The 5,341-nt window shown below is 49.4% G+C and overlaps 1 pseudogene; it reads left to right on the top strand.

The window, feature by feature from the left end:
• The first annotated feature begins 1,869 nt into the window (after positions 1–1,869).
• LOC102418302 lies at positions 1,870–2,407 on the top strand (annotated as a pseudogene).
• Positions 2,408–5,341: the final 2,934 nt, after the last annotated feature.

Here is a 5,341-nt window from a genome sequence, read left to right as displayed (position 1 = left end):
GGAGACACAAATGATAGTGGCAGAGAGAGAGGAGGAAACCATGTTGAACAATTCAATGACTTTTGGGTAGAAAGGCAGGGGTGGTATGGAAAGAGATCTGAGCAGATCTAGGAGATAATGGGACTCAGAAAGACCAGGGGATCACTCCAGGCTGGGAATGATATGAGCAGAGGCACAAGATAGGAATGGTGTGGCCCAAGGGCAGAGTGAGGGGCCCATATGTCTTCCTCCCTCCTGCAGCAAAGACGCAACCTAAGCCAAACACAGAGCCATTAACGGTTCTCTTAATGTTGGCAAGGCTATTTACACTGCTCTCCACTTAGCAAGGCTGTCCCCCTAAAAGCCACTACAATGTCTCAACATCTCCTCCTTCTCAAAGTCTCTCAGACAGCTCCAATTGTTCCAAACTGCTCTGCCATGTTTCACATTGCACCATTCGGTTATAATATGCTTAAAATGAAATATTACCCCATTATATGTAATAGTAAGTAGTAACTTTTTAAAAATAAAGTCCATTGTCATTAACCATCGGAGTACAATTATGGAGCATCGTGATCATAGTGTTTAATACTCCCAGTGAGATGGGTATCATCATATCCATTTGACAGATGGGGAAAATCGGGACTCAGAAAGATTCAGCAGCTTGACCAAAGAACCTTAACTGAAAGGCACCTGTGTCAGGACTCAAACCCAAGTCTGTCTAGCACCAAAGTTCTAATTCTTCATGCCACGTCCCTGTGGCTGTTTAACTGCACCCTTGCTTCCTGGTGCCAGCCTCTGCCGCTGTTTTCCCCCAGGAAACCTGCAAAGGACCCAGAATGCACGTTCTGATCAAGTGTTGCTCAAACAAACAGCTGCTTCTGGGAGGCACCCACCTGCAGAGTCACCCACCTGCAGAGTCCCCCCAGCACAAGACACTGCTGAGGAGAGCTCACAGTACCTGCTGCGCTTGCTGCATTGGGAGTGATTTAGTGGACCTGGGAGCAGCGTGCTCCCAAACACTGCCAGCCCCGAGCAGCAGGCCCCGTGATTTGGAGCAATGGCTGCTAAGACCTACCGGGAGATGCATGCAAGCCAGGCAGCCGGGCCAGGGGCAGGCGTCCCAGGGGCAGGCGTCCCAGGGGCAGGCGTCCCAGGCTTGCTTCTGCAGTCGCTCCAGATAAACAATCAGAGGGTGAGGGCTGAGAGCTAATGAGCAGATGCCCACAGGCTCCTCCCATCACCAGGCAGCTGGGCCTAATGAAAAACCCACGTGCCCGGAATCGGGAGCGGGGTTCTCTTCCTGACTACTAACGCTGCTGAGTGACCTTGAGCAAGGCCCAGGTCTCAGGCTCCCCAACTGTCCAGTGGGGGGAATAGGACCCACCTGGTCAACCTCTTGTAACAACACTGGTCATTGTCTACAGGGTCTTTTTCAACTCAGGTCTTTTAGGAAACATCTGATTACTCCAGGCCAATGGTCTCTCGCATCTCTGAACTGCTAAAGAATTTGCTCAAATATTCTGGTTATAAACATAAAATGTGATCATTGCAGAAAATCTGTAAAATACTTAAAAGGAAAAATTTTAAGTGACACATAATCTCACCATTGATAAATATGTACTTTTAACATTTTCTATCTATCATGTTATACATATATGTAAATTATTTAGATAAATCTCTACAGTTTTGCATTTTAATGTAATGCTATATCAGAAGAATTTTGTGTCATTAAAATCATCTTTGGAGGTGTAAGTGCTGAGCTCGGGTGAGCTGGCTCCACCTGTCTTATCTCAGCAGCCACCTGCAGGCAGATCATAAGCCATCGGCTTCCCCGGGGCAGGCTGCAGACGGCACACTCTCACCACAGGACCAAGCACACCAGGCACCATGGGACAGTGTGGGTCGGCCCATGTCGAGGATGCCCAGGAATTCGGGGACATGGAGAGGGCCACTGAGACCCTCGTCAGGAACCTCCTCCAGTACTCAGTGGAGGGTGGAAGGGGAAGCTGACCAACTCTGGGCTACGGGATCCAGCCGCTGCCCCCCCCTCCTGCCGAGCACATGGGCTGGGAGAGAGAAGCACCAACCTGGCAGCTGTCATGACTCTAAGCTGGAGTTGGGGAGTTTCTGGGAGCTGATTGGAGAAGCAGCCAAGAGCGTGAAGCTGGAGAGCCCTGTCCGGGGGAGCCAAGGACCTTCCCCTGGGGTTCTTGGTGGGATTCTGGGAAAGGGGACCTTAGAGACTGTGGGCCTGGAGAGAAAACTCCTCTTTTCCATCACCACGCTGTTCCCCAGCCCACACCTGTCTCAGCTCTGCCAGGTTCCGGTTCATAACGGCCCTTCCCCGGGCTCTCTGCACTTCACCCCTGGGAGCTCTGTGGAGCCCATGGGTCCAGGGATCCCCACCAGAGGGAGGCTCAGGTAGCAGGTTGTGTCCAGGGATGGATGTGGAGGAGTAAGGATGGTGTAAGGGCCACACCATTTGGTAGTGGGTGCAGGGCAGAGAGAAGCTGAGCTATGGGAAATGATTCGAAAGGGGCTGGGAATAGGGCTGGCTATTTGGTATTAAGAAAGGTCTCTAAGAACCTAGCCCTCCTTATCTCTTCCCCAATCCAAACTAGCTGTCTGTCCAATGCTATCTCTTCCCACCTCCAGCTCTGCCCCAGCCTCCTCCCAGGACTGACCTTGGGCTTGTCAGGGGAAGTGGGAGAGAGGTGGGGGACAGGCTAAGGAGGGTGTGACCTTGGGAGTGAGAGGACCAGCTGGGTGCTTGGGCATTTTAAGGATGACAGTTGTTTTGGCTCTGGCCAGTGTGGCTCAGTTGGTAGGAGTGTCATCCTGTACACTGAAAGGTCGTGAGTTCAATTCCCAGTCAGGACACATGCCTAAGTTGTGGGTTTGTTTCTGGTGCATGCAGGAAGCAACTGATCAATATTTCTCTCTTCTCTTCTCTTCTCTTCTCTTCTCTTCTCTTCTCTTCTCTTCTCTTCTCTTCTCTTCTCTTCCCTCCTTTCCTCTTCTCTTCTCTTCTCTTCTCTTCTCTTCTCTTCTCTTCTCTTCTCTTCTCTTTTCTCTCTCCCCCCTCTCTCAAAATCAATGAAAATGTCCTCAGGTGAGGATAAAAAAAGAATGACGGATGTTTTGTATAATTTGGTTAATAAATAATAAAAAAGTGGAAAAAAATTCTTTGGAAGCATCATTTTACTGGTCTGTAAAATATTCCATTGTGTGCAAGGGTAGATCTACTTAATCCTTCCCCTGCTGTTGAACGTTTAGAAGGCTTCCAATATTTTGATATCATAAATTGTATTGTGTAAACATCTTTGTTCATAAGGTGTGTTCTAGTTCGCTTCTGATCATTCTCTTAGACGTATTTCTAGAAACAAAGCCATCTGGTCAAAGGGTAGCAGCATTTGAAGGCTCTTATGGCACAGAAATGTCCAGCAATGTTGATTCTCATCGGCGAGGTGGGACAGAGCCCACCTCCCACCACCTTTCCATCACTTCATGATTTTCCTTTTTAAACATCCTGCTGTTCTGATACAGATTAAATGGATTCTCATGGCTGCTTTGTTCAGATTTTTAAAAACTCCTTGTTAGGTGTTCTGTTCATTTTCTCAGTGAGTTTCATTCTTTGCAGATGTGTGTGTTGGCTTGTTTTCGATTGTATCAACCTGTATCTTATATCTGATATGAGAGACCAGGCCTGGGCCCACCATGGTGAAGCGAACCAAAATCCCTTCTCAGTCCCTTGCTTACAGGTTTCAATATGCTCCCATCACTTTTCCACCTCGGCCTGTCTGTCCTGTGCCTCTGTCTGGCATCTCCTTGGCTGGAGGACCTCAAAGACCTTCAGGCCAATGTCACACACCAGGGCTTGGCAGCCACAGTGGAGTGTTATGCTGGCTTCTCAGGCTTCTTCCCCCACTAGACAGTAAGCTCCATGAGGGACTCTGTATCCTTGGCCCAAAATACAATGGCCAACCCCCAACTCCAACCAGAAGTGCCACTTAGAGGTGTATATCCTTCCTCATTTCCCCGTTGCTCCTGCCAGAATGTGCATTAAGGGGGAGGGGCTGGCAAGAAGGGCCTGGGCACATGCACAGCTCAGACCATGCTCGGGGGTCTCTCTCATGGGGCTGCTGCCCTCAAGATGCCCTTCCTTCTCCAGGCCCTGGAGAACGAGGTGACCCCCAGAGGCTCTTCCCTAGTGGCTAGTGCCAACATCAGCACAGTTCAGGGGAGATGAGGAGCAACAAGGCCCCCTATGACCTCAGACACAAAATGACCTCTACTATCCACCCTCACCATCTCTAATGCTGGTGTTGAGGCCCCTCCCTGACTCCTGCACGACATACAGCTCACTGGCCCAGAGTCATCAACTGAAGGAAAGAGAACCCTTAGCACCCGGATTCTGCAACACCCATGAAGGGGGGTTAGTGCAGGGAAAGGCTGTACCAGGGTCTCTGCCCTTTTCTAAAACTAGGCGAGAGTCCTCTAGAACTAACCAATAAATAACGTCTTAAATCCATTTACATCCAGTGTACTTATATCAGTGAAATTAGGACCAGTGGCCTTGTCTGAACTGAGATGCTTAATTGCCTTTCCCCATTGCCTCCCAGATATTTTTGGAGATTTTGTGGGCTATGATTGGGATAGAAATACAAAAATATTCTGTGATCCATTTCCAGTAGAGAAAGTACATAGGTTTGCTACCCACAGGACTTCTCAGAGCCTTGAATATACTAATTTACATCATGACTTTTCAAGAGGAGGTCAAGGAATGTGTTTCTCAAGCATCTTTGACTTCTAACCCTTTATCTGGGAACTTCTTGCAGGACTAGGGGTCTCCAGAACGCGCCTTGGGCACCCTGGGTCCTCAGCCTCAGATGTCCCTCTGCCATATGTGCACAGTATTTCCCAGGAGAAGGGGCCTCCTGTCAGAGGGAAGCTCTGGCCCAACCTCTCCCTGAACCAAACCCCTTTCTAGCCAAGTCCCAGCGTGCGGTCTGGCACTAAGTCTGCCTACAAGGTACAGGGCAGAGGTAGGCAGACCTTTTCTGTAAAGAGCTGCACAGTAAATGTTTTAGGTTTGACAGGCCACATGGTCACTGTTGCAGCTACTCTGCGGCCCTGGGCATTATGTAAACAAATGTGCAGGACTCTGTTCTAATAAGCCTCTATTTGCAAAAACAGGTGGTGGGCCATATTTAACCCACCGGCCATAGTTTCCAACCCCGGGGTGGGGCATCTCACATCAGGGAGAAGGGCCTCCCGTATTGAGTGTGAAAAAGAAGGCTACAGAGGACACAGTCAAGACAAGCCTCAGAGGGTAACCACTCTCAGATGAGGAAGCTTC

The sequence above is a fragment of the Myotis lucifugus genome, unplaced genomic scaffold, assembly GCF_000147115.1.
Source record: "Myotis lucifugus unplaced genomic scaffold, Myoluc2.0 scaffold_8, whole genome shotgun sequence".
In the NCBI taxonomy this organism is placed as follows: domain Eukaryota; kingdom Metazoa; phylum Chordata; class Mammalia; order Chiroptera; family Vespertilionidae; genus Myotis; species Myotis lucifugus.
This window is presented reverse-complemented; position numbering and strand designations above follow the sequence as displayed.